The 18,426-nt window shown below is 36.4% G+C and overlaps 1 protein-coding gene and 1 long non-coding RNA gene across 4 annotated transcripts in view; one reads left to right on the forward strand and one right to left on the reverse strand.

The window, feature by feature from the left end:
* LOC127845110 (uncharacterized) overlaps window positions 1–2,525 on the reverse strand; it is a 165,612-nt gene extending 163,087 nt beyond the window's left edge. The window contains exons 1-2 of the long non-coding RNA XR_008033061.1: window positions 2,462–2,525; window positions 1,627–1,688 (exon numbers count right to left, since the gene is read on the reverse strand). This is a non-coding gene — a long non-coding RNA (uncharacterized LOC127845110). The remainder of the gene's footprint in view (window positions 1–1,626; window positions 1,689–2,461) is intronic.
* Window positions 1–18,426, forward strand: part of LOC127845104 (uncharacterized) — a 443,587-nt gene that overhangs the window by 135,004 nt on the left and 290,157 nt on the right. The window contains exons 1-4 of one of the 3 annotated variants that reach the window (XR_008033054.1): window positions 3,560–4,138; window positions 4,280–4,341; window positions 8,297–8,346; window positions 9,886–10,904. The exons of 1 other annotated variant lie outside the window; for it this stretch is intronic. The gene's annotated coding sequence lies outside the window, so the exon portion shown is untranslated. Of the gene's footprint in view, window positions 1–3,559; window positions 4,139–4,279; window positions 4,342–8,296; window positions 8,347–9,885; window positions 10,905–18,426 lie in introns of those variants that run through there. One more of the 3 variants, XR_008033053.1, reaches the window with a different exon arrangement.

Raw genomic sequence — 18,426 nt, forward strand, 5'->3', positions numbered from 1 at the left:
CCAAATGAAAAGATGACGATGTGTGATCAACATGCGTATTTATCACAAATAAATAAAGATTATTTTAATTGCTGTTTGTTGTTTGAATGTTTTCGTTTAACCTCACTTATTACTATTTTATATGTATCAATTTATTTATTTTTAAATTATTGACATTTTTGATTTAGATCTATATACCGGTAGTTTACTTTTTAAGAACAAACACACACATAGAGTTTATAATTTTAATGTTGATATCAGAATAAAAAAGCATTTTATTTGAAGAAAAAACACTTAATAATCTGGAACCTCTTTTGTATAACACAAACAGTTTTAAAACAGTATCGACAGCATTTTAATAAAATTGTTATCAGTATGGCAATTATAATAATAGAATAAAACTAATTGGCAATTGGCTTCGTTGTTACAAACACTCGTTAACAGTTAACAATGAACGTGTGAAAGGCATATATTATGAGGGTCCATTACTGTCCCTTGATAACAAAAGACTAGTTAATTGGCATGTGACAAACAGGCCCCAAACAGGCCCCACCTCCTGCAGTGATTCTCAAGTGTGTTCCCGCATTCGTACCACGATTTTTCGCAACTGCGATTGATCGCGAATATGTATTACACACAAATCGGATATTGACTGACGCATTTTTAAAAAATTCAAAATCAGAAATCGGCGAATTTATGTGCTGACGAAATCGTCATTTTTATAAAATGGCGAAATTTTGTGCTGTCGAAAATAAATGGTTTCACAGTATGCTCTGCCAGCTGTCATTCAGAGGTTCAAGAGAATACAAAATTTCATATTTTGGGTGCAAAACAAGTACTTTTGACTATTTTTATGGTGGCAATCTGGTCAAAATGGGCGTTAATAACTGAGCAAAAGACAAAAATGCTCATTTTGGGGGTTTAAACTAGAAGGAAAGGTTAAAATGAACAAGATACATATATGTTGGAGAGCATTATAAGCTTAGAAATGAAGTTCTATGAAGTAACAGGGGCAGAAAGGCAGCTCAGATCAATGCAGGCTTCCTGAAAGAGGTTTCTAGTACATCTTCTGGGGACACAGCTTCCCGCAGAATTCTCAACACAACACATATCATTGATCCATGTCACCTTTGTATGCAAAGACAAGCAAATAAGGTCAATACTTCCCATAAATCACTGAATGAGAGAAGCATGTACCAAATGAAAAACTAAACTGGTTGCTGAAAGTGCCACATTTTGGCAAAAAGATCCCTCTAAGGTAAATGATGAAGGGGACACTTGCTACAACAATCCTATGTTTAAGTCGGACGCCACATCCTTTCAAGCCGGGACCATGACTGTAAGCATATTGTGAGAAAACAATACCAAACACAAGCTAATTGTAGGGTTACAAGTAGCATATCAACTCAGATGCACTGCATACATGCTTAGGAACAAGGATAAACCTGTTAAGTGCCAACTTCTGCTGCCAACAAAGCGCGAGCTTTACGTGTCAGGACGCGGAACTATCCATACAAACTGCACGGCGAATTGCATGGCGGCAAGGGTTTGAGTGACCACAAACCTGATTATGACAGTATTTCACACCTTAAGCATCATAAATATGCTTATTTGCTTGTGTACATGATAATAATTTAGTATTATTACCTGTTTTACCATCAACAACCCTTATCCAGTGGCCCTCGGCTTAGTTGCAGACATTCCTCTACCTGAAAAAGTCAAAATTCCCAATAAAAAATAGATATAAAATGGCAAAAAACATGCATTTAAGTATTTTTAGTGTATTTTTATGAATAATATGAAGTAATAAACCTTGTTATGTTCATGATTGTACTAAATATGAAGGCTGCCTCAATTAAGTGTCTGCTGCACTGTCCAAACTGTAAAAATGTCCGCCATTCCATGTCGGTGAAATGGGGCTCTATTTGAATGTTCATGCTTTATGCACTAGCTATTGTTGCGTTACTGGATCACGGAGTTACTGGCGTTGAATTCTGACTTCATGTAGCACACTAACGCTACACGGTCAACCAATATGCCTTTGAATTCAAGTCGGAAAGCAATTTAGCCCTTATTTGGCTATATCAGGGTGGGGGTCAACTTGAAAAACAACTATTCCAGGTCAAATTATCTGAATTCATGCATTTAAGGCACTTATTTTCTTCTCTTTTGTTAAGAAATGACCAAAAATCAGCTTTCCCAGTCATATTTTGCACTTGCAGATGATATTTCATTTTTACCTAAAGCTAGTTTAGGTTACAATATACCAAAAGATTTCCTACACAAATTCAATGTAAAAGCAATAACTTCAACAAAAAATAAAGTCAAACTTTTGCACATAGAGACCCCCATAACCATACCTTTTCTTAAAGAGCATTCCAAGTCGCAATGATTTAGACAATAAAAAAGGGGGGGGTCATGCGTTTTGCAAGAAAGAACTCGATGCGAATCAGCGGTCACTGTTTTACAGCCATCAATTTACCGGGTTCGTACCAGTGGATGAGGGTTTCCCGCCATCTGTCAAAGTCTCATGTAGTCTTTAACCTTCAAGCAAATGAGTGAATTTCTGTTAAACATCAATGTTTTCCCTACCACATGCACAAAGAAACATTCTAAAATAAAGTCATGGCAAGTGCCCACACAGAGAATTGTGTCTTCTTATAAATGATGTTCAGGTTTTTAAAGAGTATAGCATTGCACTCCAAAAAGATTTAGTATATTGTAACCTAAAGGTAAAATATGTTCTGAATGAAATGTGTTTTTCTTGCATATTATTATCTTCCTATTCATATTGCACCAGTATATTAAGTTTGGCTGGATTATCTGTCCATTTGGCCATTTTAGATCACATTTTCACATGCGGGTGTTTTCGGTCCGAAGAAGGCGATTTAAAGGGGCCTTTTCACAGATTTTGGCATTTTTTAACTTATTCATTATATGCTTTATATTGATAAATGTAAACATTGGATCGTAAAAGCTTCAGTAAAAAATCAAGAATAAAATTAAAAAAAGGAAAAGAACATTGCCCGGAGCAGGATTCGAACCAGTGACCCCTGGAGTCCTGCCAGAGTCCTGAAGGAAAAACGCTTTAGCCTACTGAGCTATTCCGCCGAGTACACATGCTTGATGTATTTTATACCTTATATAAGCAATCTTCGTAGTTCCACAAAATTTAACGACAAAAACAGAACTCGCCAAATTATTAAATCGTTTCGCGTTGCAACGCATTATAATTTTTAGGTTTTAAAATCGTCAAAAGATGCATATAATGGCTATATTAGACCATGGTAAATGTTCATTATTACTGTTTCCTCACAAATATCATAACTAAAACGAAAATTTGCGAATCTGAAACAACTTTTTTCAATTTTGTCAATTTACCAAAGCGTGAAAAGATCCCTTTAAGGGCTGTTAAAGCTTAAATGTCCCTTTAAGAGTTAAAGCTGTTGTGTTCAATATCTGCAACAAAATACCAAAACAAACCATATGGACAGGCACGTGGGGCTTATGCGGGGTGGGGAAAGAATGAACTTGTTAGATATTTTCACTCCAAGCAATTTTGATAATGTCCTTTTTGTGTGTGTTTTTTTTTAATACCCCCAAAAATGTCAATTTCACAGCAAAAATATCCAATTTCATCCAAGACAAACAACAAATAAGCAAAAATGAGAGATCAAAGATACTTTGAAGTGTAGAAATCAATAAGCTTCCTATTGCACTCCAAAAAGATTTCGTATATTGTAACCTTCAACGCCAGACATTAATCACATCTGATTTTTTAAAGATAAGGGAGTACATAAGGAGATGAACATTTTAAATCTTTATTCTGTTTCATCTTTATCTAAACGTGTTTTGTTGAAAAATATATTGATTTTGTCGCACAAATCTCGCAAATAATGAATGAATATCATCCGACTCCTGCAGACGCTCTTTGATTAGAGTCACAGGAACGTTCTCTTATTGTAACTAGTCGTAAAACTTAGTATAGTGTAATCTGTACATTAAGGTTGCGGTTAATTATGTTTTGGCTTGTCCCAAGCGGAAGTCATTCGCTTGTCAAATTTTCATAGAACGTATTTGAAGAAAGAAACAGAAATCCAGTTAGCTTTATATATTTCAATAGGAATCAGTCAATGATCAGTAGTCATAACATTAAGAGGTATTACTGCTTTTGTATTTGTGTTTATCATCCCCGATTCTTTCTTCCATTCTTTTATTTCTTTACTCAAACTATCGGGCTATCGGTAAAAATGCGTTGTTATGAATTATCACTTTCACTCTGTAATAATTAATATTTCAGCTAGCAGAACTAACCCCACCAGCCATATATAGGAACAGCAGGTCGTGAATAGCACATATTCAGTGAGTAAATTGTGTTTAGTAAGTCATTTGTATGTATTTGTTCATGTTGTATGTTTGTATCATTGTTACGTGTATGCAGGGGTTCTGAAATATGCTGTCCGAGTCGTCAATTTCCTCTTCCGGGCAAGCAGTTTTTGAAAGCTGGCTTGTCCGGGGACAAGTAAAATTTCCGTGGTAATTTTGTTTTGAGGACAAAACTTCAATATTTTCCGAAAATAAAAAACGAAAGTTGATATAAATAGCTTATGATTAATCTGCGGACTAGCACACTTGTTTAACTGGAGGTATCATGGACGAACCTCTTAATTTTTGACACGTCAATTTGACTCAAATGTTATATTGGAAATAGTGAAACATATTAATTAGTACTCTATTTGATAACTAACTTGTTTCTACATGGCTGGCAACTTTGTAAATCCTCTTGTGATAACAGATTTTTGCAAGTTTCCAGCACTTCCATATCATGTAAAACTATCAATGCCGCCAAAACAACGAGTACCTGCTTTAGAACCCTTCAGTGTACACCATTAAAAATAAATTAGTCATATGTTTAGACCATAGTCACGTGACTTATTGCAGCAGCCAAAATGTGTAAATTGTCAGGCAAAGTTGAGAATAAAAATTAGACCATGTTTTAATAGTTTTTTTTAAAGGAAAATCCTTGTACATGTAAAAAGCATAAAGAAATACAATGTTTTTTATGTGTTTTATTATTATTCTACTTATTCTAACTGTTTTTTTACGCATTTTCGTTGATTTGCCGCTACGTACCAGTCGTTTTTAACAAATTACATATACACAAAAAACGGTGACGTAGTGCGCATGCGAATAAAATGTTAACAAATGAAGGGTTCGAAAAGAGGTGAGGTTCGAGAAGAGGTACTTTAACAATAGGTTATATTCTGATAATAATTATTTAATGTAGTAAACAAGTCCACGCGTATATAGCAAAAGCCAATCACGCATAAGGTTACATTTATAGTAGAGAAACCAGGGCACGTGTATAGCAACAGCCAATCATGCATTAGATAACATTTTTCGTAAATTGGAAATGGCCGCAAACATGTTTTACCGACCTGCATTCAATTTTTTTAAATAAAATCACTTTAACGTCAAGCCATGACGCTAATCAGACCAATGATAAAATCAGTTCAGCTTCAGAAAAGAAGAGAAAAGCCAAGTATGAATATGTGCATACAGTGGGGTTTTTTAGAAAAAGGGGAAGACGCTGGACGCTGGGTAAAAGGGGAAAATCGAGGGCGAAAGAGACATATTTGGGGAAAAAATAAAAACTGTTCATTTCAATGTCTATAACTCACCTACAGACTTCAGGGTTTTTTTTAGAAAAAGAGGCATGTCTCTGACCTTTTTGTTCTTAAACACATGAACAAGTATGATATTTAAGTCAAAGTCCTAAATAAAGTTGCAGGTGTAGATCTAATACTGGGAAATGTTTTCAACTGTGGCCGGGGAACGATGTCAATATTATGATTTCAATTTCATGATGAATGGGTTGACGATCTAGATCTGCTACAGTATTGGAAGGGAAAGGTGCTGCAGCTGCCGATTGTCCACTTTCACTTTCACAATAATCCGACAGTATTAATCGATGTTGATTACATGTACCTCCGAATCCTGCTGGGTTTCAACGGTTTTTGATGATTCATTCTTAAAAAATGCGTCAACGCAATTAATATTTTCCGAGTCCGAACGTTTTATTTTGTTTTGCAAGAGTAAGTGTAAAATGTATTCATTTGTGATGTAAAACGGTCCGTGAACAACCTTAGTTTGATGGTATACGCACGTTGTAATCGTTGTCTATACGCAGATTAATAGACGTTCATAACACTTTTTAATATGTCTCAAGCCATGCGAAAATTGTATGGACGCAGATAAATATAATGTCATTAGTTATTTAATACAATTATTAGCGAATAAGCCACCTTAATATATCGACTCGATGCACGTTGATAGGGTTCCTTTAGCTCTGTAATGCAAGTAAGACCGTATATATGCGCATGTGAATGTTAACTGGGTGCAGATCAACAGATACTCATCATTAATAAACCTGAATGTGGCAGAGTCCCGGTCAACCATGAACAAGCTACGGTTTATCCCGGTGAAGCCCCAGCAGAGCCCAGGTTGTTGCCGGTTATGCCCAGGTGGAGCCCCGGTAAAAGCCGGCAGCGTTCCGGCAAAGCCCCGGTCTACTGTAACTCCGCCGAAACTCACCGGTGCTATACTGGCAACAGACCCCGGCAGAGCTACGGCAACGCGCCGGTTTAATCGCAGTCGTCGCCGGTAATGACCAGGGGAAGCCCCGGTGAATGCCGATGCCGTCCCGGCAGAGCACCGGTTTACCAATGAACCTGGCTATACCGGGACTCTGCAGGCATTCACCAGGGCTCCACCTGGGCACCACCTGCGACAACCGGGGCGTTGCTGTAGCTCTGCCTGGGTCTGTATTGGCTCCGGTTGAGCAACGGTGTCGTCCGGGTTGTTCCCGGTGCCGTCCCGATTGTTCCCGGTGCCGCGCCGATCGATGCCGGTCCTTCATGGTAACTACCGGTTCATCCCGCAGGTATTAAACATTTTAATACTTACCCGGTGGAGCGTGGAGCCCCATTTGTTCGCGGTCGTCCATGGTTCATCCCTGTCGTCCCTGGTTCATCCCGGTAGAGCCCCGGTTCATCCCGGTAGATCCGGGATCACGCACCGGGGCTCCACCGGCATCATAGTGAGAGTGGGCCTTAAGACCGTATACGCGCATTTCAATGTACACAGATCAATAGGCAACAATCTCGTATTATCCAGAATTAAATCGTATAAGCACGATGTGAAAGTTATCTGGATACAGATGTATAAGGTGCTCATTTGTTCCCTAACGCTATACCACGCGTATAAAACTTGCGAAGATCGTATAGAAGCATGTAAATAGAAGTTACACAATGCACTATAAATCTGTATTCAGAACTCAATCTGTTGTGCACGTCTACAACTAACGCTTACATGCAAATAGAAGTTACACAATCTGCACTATAAATCTGTATTCAGAACTCAAATATTTTTTTCTAACGCTATTATAAACCACAAATTATTGACGCAGGCGAATAGGGTTTCATCATAATCTGCACTAAAAATCTGCATTACAAATTCTAATAGTGTCGCAAAATATACACCTCCCACTGTTCATCATGTGATACACAATCTGCACAAAAAATCTGTTTTCTGAATTCAAACTGTTATGCGCGTCTGCATATAACACAAAGCAATTTATATCTATGCAAGATGATTTATTGTTTTAACTTGTTTTAATATTAATTATAGTGCTTTGATTCTTGTGTGTATGCGTATTGTAATATACTCTTGAGGGGAACCACACATGTTTTAATAAATGTATGTTGTGTTGTATATTTTCAGGACGTCATCTTCTACTACTGACTTCCTATACAAAAGCTATAAGAATATTGATAATAAAATAAACCGTAACTTGCTTGTTACGAGTAAAAGTTAATACAAATACCCCGTGTGACAGGAGGTTACATTATAATGTGATAAAAATAAAAATAAATTAAAATATCGAGATAATATAAAGATTATTATGATGATACCACAGGTACTTGAAAAAAAAATTTGGTCCTTATATATATAATAAGAGTAAAGGTACCCAACGATGATTTCACAGGTGTATTGAATAACACAATGCAACAGCATAAAAGATCAAACAATGCACACATATGTCGTTGTGGTTGCCAGCAGGAAGCGTCCATCTATGATAAAACACCTTTTATTTGATGAAAATCTCCAAAGTATGTCCAAAACAGCCAAAAGTTTTTCAAATAGCACCCCAAAATCAAAGTGTGTAATTCCTGACGTTCACTTACCTATTAGTATGGTAATTGTTAATTATTTAGTTGCTTTCCAGGCGATGCAAACAAATTATTGACTATTCCAGACTGCCGACCAGTTATAACGAGTTCTATCAACTTCTGTGGGGTCAGCAAGGTACGCAAAAGAGATATGAGACATGCTCTGTGAACATTGAGCTAAATGCATGTGCTTAAAGTGTCATTACAGATTAGCCTGTGTAGTCCGCACAGGCTAATCAGTTACTTTACTTTCTGCTTTTATGGGTTTTTTCGTTTACAAAAAAGTTTCTTAGCAAAAATCCAGTTTAGGCGGAAAGTGTTGTCCCTGATTTGCCTGTGTGGACTGCACAGGCTAATTATGGACAACACTTTACGCTCATTCATTAAACCCCCTTTTCACAGAGCACGGCTTATGTAAGAAATAAAAGTGGAACATAATGTTGAATCTTTAAGTGGCCTATGTAATGTTGGATTTTCAAGTGATCTGGTTTTTGTTGGATTTTTAGCTCGACTATTATTTATGAAATATATTTAGTGGAGCTATCCTACTCACCCCGGCATCGGCGTCTGCGTTAGCCTTAGCGTCTCCGTGCAAATGTTAAAGTTTTCGTACTACCCCAAATATTTTCTTTGTCCCTTTACATATTGCTTTTATATTTTGCATACTTGTTTACCTACAAGACCCCAACCTGTAAACACGAGCAGACAACTCTATCAAGCATTTTGTTATAATAATGGCCCCTTTTCCACTTAGAATATGCAGCAAATGTTAAAGTTTTCGTACTACCCCATTTATTTTCATTGTCCCTTGACATATTGCTTTCATATTTTGCATACTTGTTTACCAACATCACCCCCACCTATAAACAAGACCATACAAATTGATCGAAAAATGATCATAACTTCTATGGCCCTTGAGAAATGACCTTCATATTTGGTATGCATGTGTATATGGACAAGGCCTTTCCATAAGAAAATTTTTTTTGACCCCTGTGACCTTGACCTTGAAGTTATGGTCCGCGTTTAGGTTTTGAAATCTTCCTTTACGTTTTGAAAAATTGTCATAACTTCTATGTCCCTTGAGATATAACCCTCATATTTGGTATGCATGTGTATATGGACAAGGCCTTTCCATACTCACACAAATTTTGACCCCTGTGACCTTGACCTTGAACTTAGGGTCCGCATTTAGGTTTCGAAATCTGCGTTAGATTTCGAAAAATGCTCATAACTTCTATCAAGCTTTTATAGAGGTCATAAGTCATCCTATGGTGACAGCTCTTGTTCATTCATCATTAGCAAATTGAAGTCATAGTTACATGTATGCCCAAATATCAATGTATGCCGTTTGTTAAATATGAAATTGAACTTAATTGATTAGCCAGCCTATAGAGGTCCACTGTGGCATTTAGATTGTTAACTTTAAAAGTAATTCGGTTGTTTTAATTGCATATTTTTACGCCCCCGGTTCGAAAGATCTGGGGTATATTGTTTTGGGCCTGTCAGTCTGTCTGTCATTCATTCATTCATCCATTGTGTGTGTCCCAAAATTTTAACCTTGTTTAAAGTTTTGCAATAACATCTCATGTTTTTAAATCCAATATGTATTTACTCTTTAATAAGAGAATACAAAGATTTGCAGATTATAATAATAACTGTTCAATTTTAATTGCAGGCTCAGGAGACAAAATACAGTGTCTTACGTCAGAAGCTATTGGTTGATTGTTTGCGAATTAGGATGGGAACTGACCAATGGGAGGCCATGTCTCAAAACGACAAGCAGCAAAAAGTGATGATCCGGGATAATCAAGCTGTGGAACAATTCCAAATAGGCGTGTCTAATTGTTGATTTTATGGGGTTTTATGCCCCCGGTAGGGTGGCATATAGCAGTTGAACTGTCCGTCAGTGTGTCAGTATGTGTGTCAGTCTGTCTGTCCGTTAGGGCTGTCACGATACGCCGTGAGCGTACAGCGGTATATCGTGGTACGGCAACACTGTTTCGCGGTACGTACCGCGATATTTTACAGAATATGTATCTGTGAAGAAAACAGCAGAATAACAAGTTTTACAAACTTTATTAAACTCAATAATCAGAAAACACTGGTATCATAGTATGACTAGAAACTGTAAAAGAAACTGTAATAAACTTAATAGAAGTAGTCATTGTTATTGTTATTGTTATTCGCGTCTTTTTCTAAAATGTCCGCCATGTTGTTTACAATAGCTGTGACTACGATCTGTGTAAATCGAAGACTTCAAGGGCATGTTTAAAATGCGGAGTCAGCGGGCCCAGTATTGAAAATCCGTAGCGTTCTGACTCTTCCTAGACTTATTCATAATCTTAAGATAACATGATTCGGAAGTGCCATGCTTTGAACGATCAATATACTTAAGAAAGAAACTAAGAAATAGAGTAAACATCTTTTGGATAATTATGAACTTATTTGCAAAAGAAATCTGTCCCAAATTCCAAAAAAGGTACGGACCCATACATCACCGTATTTAAAACGTGAAAGTTAAACATCTACCAGTGGAAGCGCTTGCTTGACCTGGATATGAACGGATTATTTATTTAGCCCATTTGAATCGCTTCTACAGTTTTCAAAACGATATCTATATCAAAATAATTATGTAATATATTTATATCTGTGCTAATATAATAATATTAACAAAACCGGTGCGGCAACGCCGTACCGCAGTTCGATTTTTTTCACGACATGCACCGCGATATACCGATATACCGGTGAATCCTGACAGCCCTACTGTCCGTCCAAAATATGTGGCCCAAAACTTATTTTATTAATTCTTTTGCAATATTGAAGATAGCAACTTGATGTTTGGCATGCATGTGTATCTCACGGAGCTGCACATTTTGAGTGGTGAAAGCTGATGGTCAAGGTCATCCTTCAAGGTCAAATGTCAAATATATGGCATCTGTCCGTCCGAAATTTTTAACATTTGCCATACCTTTTTCAATATTGAAGATAGCAATTTGATATTTGGCATGCATGTGTATCTCATGAAGCTACACAGTTTGAGTGGTGGAAGTTCACGGTCAAGGTCATCCTTCAAGGTCAAAGGTCAAACAAAAAACAAAAATAATAAAAAAAAAATCAAAGCGGCGTTCTCATGAAGCTGCACATTTTTGAGTGCTGGATGTTGAAGGTCAAGGTCATCCTTCAAGGTCAAAAAATAAAAAATAAAAAATGCAAAGCGGCGTTCTCATGAAGCTGCACATTTTGAGTGGTGGAAGTTCAAGGTCAAGGTCATCCTTCAAGGTCAAAGGTAAATTTTATTTTTTTCAAAGCGGCGCAATAGGGGGCATTGTGTTTCTGACGAACACATCTCTTGTTGATGTTTACTTCAGCTTCTACTGTCTTTTGTATGAGAATTGTGTTTGTTAATAACTATTTTACCGTTCAAACTACTTGTCCTTTCTTTAGAATAGCTTTAAACATGCGCATCCGGGATGGAACTTTCAGGGAATTTTTTGTTTAAAGGTGGTCTCTTCGAATAAAATAATCCAGTGTTGGAAGCCTGTGTTGTCCATGGTTAACCTGTGGGAACGGCACGGGCTAATGTGGGAGGACACTACGCAAGTGCATTAAGCCCAGTTTTTGCAGAGCACCGATCATATAGATGACTGGATGTCTTAACTCTTTTCAGGCAAGATAATGCCATCTCTCTTAGGGGAGGGGTTTCACCTGCAAGTGACTGTCACCCAAATGATGGGGTTGTGTAAGCATGTCTTCCAAAACACGGTCAAGGGTCAGCAAGTCATAGGTAAGTGCCCTTTTTAAATTCATTAAAATAATCTCAGTCTGTTGTGAATTGAAGCCTGTTTATAGTTGTTTATCATGTATGTTTTTATGCCCCCGAAGGAGGGCATATAGTGATCGGATCGTCCGTCCGTCTGTCCTTCCTTCACACTTTGCATTTAGGTTTCGCATTTAGGTTTCGAAAAATGCTCATAACTTCTATGTCCTTTCACATAGCAACTTGATATTTGGCATGCATGGGTATCTCATAGAGCTGCACATTTTGAGTGGTGAAAGGTAAAGGTCAAGGTAATTCTTCAAGGTCAAGGTAAAAAAACATGTATCAAACTGAAAGCGGCGCAGTAGTGGGCATTGTGTTTGTGACAAACACATCTCTTGTTGTAATTATGTCGATTCTGTTTAACTATTATCATATGTGTTTTCTAACAATTATTCAATATAAGATCATCATATTCATGCTGAAAATGCAATTAAATATGTACGATGTAATGTTTACCAAAAAACATCATATATGGGAACATTAATTTTAACCTTGAGGGGGCAGTCATAACTATTTTACAAACAACAATTTGTTTCAGTAATAGAACTTTCAATGTGAAATATGTCATCAAAATGACTCAACCCATTATTTAAAGTAAAATTTCAAAGTTTTTGTTATGCCCCCGGATCGAAAGATCGAGGGCATATTGTTTTTAGCCTGTCTGTCCGTCTAACATTCATTCATTCATTCATTGTGTGTGTCCCAAAACGATAACCTTGGTTAAAGTTTTACAATAACTTTTGCATTATTGAAGATAGCAACTTGATATTTGGCATGCATGTGTATCTCCTCGAGCTGCATTTTTTGATTGGTGAAAGGTCAAGGTCATAGGTCAGATATATGGCTTCAATGCGGCGCAATAGGGGACATTGTGTTTCTGACAAACACATCTCTTGGTAGTATTGAATAGCATTTTTCAGGACTTCATCAATGCATGTAGTGAAGAGAACATTGCGCTGGCGTAAATGCAAATGAGGCATACTTTTCACAACAGTAAAATACAACAATGAAAGACAGAGAAATTTTCCTTATTTTTTTTTTTAATCAAGATTTAAACTGGGAGTTCACAGGTTTGATTCCCACTGTGGGGGCTTCTTTAGATCTCCACAAAAAAGAAACCACGTTTTGGTTATTTACAAGAAAGGAATGTACTCGAAAGCGTTTAAATAAACCTTAGGTTGTTAATTCGATAAAACTAAACTAAATAGTTTGCAGAAAGTTAAGATTACTTTAAAGAGTTCTGTTTAACAGGAAGTGCCAATACCAAGGAGAATCTTGACCAGTTGTTGCTGACTTTCTGCATAGACTATCAGAAGTTCTCGGGATCTGTCACTCCTGCACTTGTGGTACAGGATCTGATTGCTCCAATTTGTAGCGGCCAGTTTTAGATTGTTTTTGGATCAAGTTATTTATTTGACTTTATTGTTATCATTTTAATGTATTGGTCTTCTTTTAGTTGACATATGTGTTAGTAAACAAATTACAAAATTAAGTAAAATTCTATTGGTTTGGAAGGGTTTGAGAAAGCGTAGTGAAGCAAACCCTTGAATAGAGTTTGTTTGATGTAGCTTTCTGCTAAACTTTTAAAACACTTAAAACAGTTACTTTACAAACAGAAACTATATTATCAATAGTGAAAAGGTGTCGCTTCTGTCAGTGAAACTATTAAAAAACTTTAAGGGATATATTTTGAAGCTGTTTTAAAAAACAAATACAATCGGGTATTTACAGCTTCCCCCTTACCTTTTGGGGAATGGCACAAGATCTGGTCCAATGGGGGAAATTAGCCCTGTTTATTAGGTAATATGGATTCAAAAAAGGTTCAAATACATGTAACAGATATGGGAATGATACTCTTTACTGGTACCATATTAATAGAGAGGGAAATCGCTGGATTCATATTTTTAAGCTATTTCCTAATATGAATAGATGAAGTACCAATGTTCTAAGGAAATTCACTATCAAAAACACATAAAACAGATAGGTGTTTTGAAGGATTGATTATTATGGTCATCATTCAATAAATAAGACTTCTCAAGTTCATTGATCATAAAACGCTGGTTTTTTTTCTTCTACTTCAGGATTTGATGTCTGGTCAGGTGACGAGAGCCATTCAGTTAGTCCTGAAGGACAGTCTGGTGGTAATAATTTATGTCTACAATACAGGAACAACAAGTTACTGAACTTTTTTCTTAGTTGCCGGAACCATTTTATATGAATTGAATTTTCCGGATGTTTTATTTTGTTTCATTTTTTTGTTTTTGTTAATAAGGCTATAGCATCATCTTTACAACAGCAAGCTGTGTCTAATTTTGTTTTAGATTGCCCAGATCAGTTAGACTATTGTGAATATCAAGACCTGCATACAGATTTAAAGTTTTCTTTTTTTATAACTCATTTGTGAGACAAATATCAGGCTTTTATAAAGTCCAGTTAAGGTTTGGTTAAGTTCTAAAACATGGCATCTTCATCTGCTACTTTTTGTTTCACAGAATGTAGTGAAAACAATTTTCCTTTTTATCAGAACGTTAATTAAATTTTAATTTAAAAGCATGTGATTTATAAGATCTGACACTTGTTCCTATGTCATATTAAACTTATCCAGGAAATGTGTTAGTAAGCTTGCAAATGGTTGGCCTTTTAACAAAATTCCTGATCTTGTATAATAAAATGTGGTATGGAGTGACAATTTGTCTAAGATCCTATGTATATGTTAGCTTTTTTTAATATGGGAATTAGCAGTTCTTGATGTCTTTTAGCTCACCTGCGCATACCGTGTTCATGGTGAGCTTTTGTAATGAATTGAAATTATTTGTATGCCCCCAAAGAAGGGCATATAGTGATCGGACCGTCCGTCTGTCTGTCATTCCGTCACACTTTGCGTTTAGGTTTTGCGTTTATGTTTCGAAAAATGCTCATAACTTCTATGTCGCTTCAGATAGCAACTTGATATTTGGCATGCATGTGTATCACATGGAGCTGCACATTTTGAGTGGTTAAAGGTCAAGGTCATCCTTCAAGGTCAAATGTCAAATATATGGCGTCTGTCCGTCCGAAAACTTTAACATTGGCCATTACTTTTTCAATATTGAGGATGGCAACTTGATATTTGGCATGCATGTGCATCTCACGGAGCTGCACATTTTGAGTGGTAAAAGGTGAAGGTGAAGGTCTTCCTTTAAGGTCAAATGTCTAATATATTGCGTCTGTCCGTCCGTCCAACAACTAACGTTGGCCATAACTTTTTCACCAGTGCTCCAGATAACATGCGTAAAGGCGTTAAAACGAACTTAATTTCTTAAATAATCATTTAGATTTAAAAATTACGCATTGAAAAAATAAAAGACGAATTCAAAATTTTCGAACGAGCGTAAAACTTCCAGTAGCAAATTATATACGGTAAACATTTCATCCCGGTTCTGACTCGTCTAGGCGCTCAATTAAAACTACAACTTTAAGTCAACGTCACTCAAGCTTTTGCTGTGAGGAAGAGCCACACCTAAGAACGGTCGAAAGGCCAAACGGTTTCGATTCTGTTCTCCTAGTATTGCAGACTAGTCATTACTGTTTATTGTACCTTTTTAATTACCCTTATCGTTATTTTTATACACAAGTCATATACTGTATACCTATTCAAAATGTCATTTAAATTAAATATTAAATATAGTTTTTGATATGACTTTAACGGCGACCAAAAGACCGTTATGACCTAAGCCGAAGTGTCAGTGAACGTTTTACATAAAAATCAAAATGGCCGACCGAAGCGTGAAAGGCAAAAAAGCCATTTCAGTGTCAAAAGTCCACGCTGCATGCATTCTTTCAATTAGATTCAAATACCCAAAGCATGGTTTCGTCAATAATTGATGAATTTATAAGCTCTTGCGTAAATGACTCAATTTGTTGATGTGTCAAAAACAATGAATAAACAATTATTTTTTAATATATTGTTAAGAATTAATTTAATAAATAGACGTAAAATAAGAATTAAGTTTTAAAATAGGGAGTAAATAAGAATTAGACCAAAATTTTATCTGGAGCTCTGTTTTTCACTATTGAAGATAGCAACTTGATATTTGGCATGCATGTGTATCTCATGGAGCTGAACATTTTGAGTGGTAGAAGGTCAAGGTCATCCTTCAAGGTCAAAGGTAAAAAAATAATAATTCAAAGCGGCGTTCTCATAAAGCTGCACATTGTGAGTGGTTTAAGTTCAAGGTCAAGGTCATCCTTCAAGGTCAAAGGTAAAACAAATAAAATTCAAAGCGCTGTTCTCATGAAGCTGCACATTTTGAGTGGTGGAAGTTCAAGGTCAAGGTCATCCTTCAAGGTCAAAGGTCAATAATTTTTTATTTTGTATTTCTAAGCGGCGTAATAAGGGGCATTGTGTTTCTAACGAACACATCTCTTGTTTATTCTATGTTTCCCTTATTTAACTTATAAGTTCTATAAAACAATAAATTGTGAATTTCCTTTTAATTTTCTAGAACTACCTAATAAACGTGGTCCACAAGCACCTGTTTGCTACCATCACCAACTGCATGAAGAGCAACGACTCAAATCTGAACAAGAAGAACCGTAACTTGGTGGACACGCGTCTGGAGCATCTGCATGTGCGCGCAGAGTATGAGGAGAATCTGCTGGGCTCGCGGAAAGAGCTGAATGACTTCAGTACGCCTCTCGAGCGGCTACAGTGCCTCAAACGTGTCGTGACGCTTCGTACAAGGCCTGTAGAAGCTGCAAAAAGTGACGACAGTAAGAGAGATGGAGGATATTTATTGGATTTGGTGGAATATCATTTTTAATTCACAAGTGAAACTTGCAGCAACAAGGGAAAAAATACTTTTCTATGATCACAAGTCAATTTAAATCGATATTCCATGAAATCCAACACATTTTCTTTTTAATTAATGGTTTGAAGTGATTATTTTTGTATTTTTGCCATTCCAGAATTCTATTACCTTGTTTGGCGCCCCGATTACATTACATGTTAGCTAGGGGGGCTAATCCGTATGTTGTTATACACATTGAACAGAGAGTAGCCGCCCTTGGTAAAATTTAGGGTCACAATGGGGAAACCAAACATATATAAAAAGTATTTCCAGTAAAGCAATTAAAATTATCGATAATTTTCACTGTTTGAACAGTAACTTATCAGTTTGAATTCACTGATATATCTCTATAAACCAACAGAAAGCATAAAATAAATTTTAACATTGCCAGCTTTAGCAAAAATTAAGGAGCAAACTTATCACTATTTATGGTCTTTACAAGTGTCTGTTGATTATGTATACTATACAAGACTATAAGGCAAATCGCTTATTGATATTTTAAATAAATTCACTGGCAATTGAAAATGTGCATAAATCATATAAGAAAAAAATGTGTTATGTTTTGTAATGAATGCCTAAAATTCATTCTCTTTTCAAACTTTAATGGAGGTGATCTTTATTTTTCTTGAGACATGTATACAGATATTAGTTGGAGATTTTTGAGTTCCCCATTTACTGTATCAATTTTACCACTGTTTTACGGCTGTGGTAGTTTGCTTTCAAAATTCTTGAAACATAAGATTTTCCTTGAATACCGAAGTCTTTATAGAAATTGTATTTTGGAACATCCATGGTTTGTTTTTGTTGTAATTATTTTTTACCGGTTTACACAAGTTATTCTAAATTTACTGTTTACTGTTTATTCTACAAAAGTTTTTTGTTGAATATTTATCAACATTGAAATTATTCTGGTAATATGTTTGAATACATTGTGTACATAGTGGTTCTTATCACTCTTATGTTTAATGATGGCGACAGATGACCTTCTTCCTGTTAATCTACCTAATAATACACTCTCCTATTCCAAACTGGTTAGTACCAATATGAGTGAAGTGTGTTATTAGCTCGGCTGTTTTCGGAAACCCGAGGTATTGTCATAGCCAGCTCGTCGTGCGCCGTCAGGTGTCCGCTGTCCGCATTGTGCTTAAAACTTACCTTTGCCTCTAAAATCAAAGTGCTTCCACCTACAACTTTGAAACTTCATATGATGATGCACCTTGATGAGTTCTACATGCCACACCCATTGTTGGGTCACTAGGTTAAAGGGTAAGGTCACTGTGACCTCTCAAAAAATTCTTACAAGCTTTAATTAATTCAAAACTGCTACCGCAGCCGAGCTTTGGCACCCGTTATGCAGTGCTCTTGTTCTGTATTGTACTTTCAATGGATATTGTACGTTCAATTAATACATCAAACATGTTTTTATACGCCCGTCTATGACGGGACGTATTATGGTATACCCCGCGTCCGTCCGTCCGTCTGTTAATGTCGTACGCTACGTTAAATATCCTTTGACAGATTTTCTTCAAATTTTAACACAATCTTAATATTGATAAACCCTGATCCC

The sequence above is a fragment of the Dreissena polymorpha genome, chromosome 9 (assembly GCF_020536995.1).
Source record: "Dreissena polymorpha isolate Duluth1 chromosome 9, UMN_Dpol_1.0, whole genome shotgun sequence".
Classification (NCBI taxonomy): domain Eukaryota; kingdom Metazoa; phylum Mollusca; class Bivalvia; order Myida; family Dreissenidae; genus Dreissena; species Dreissena polymorpha.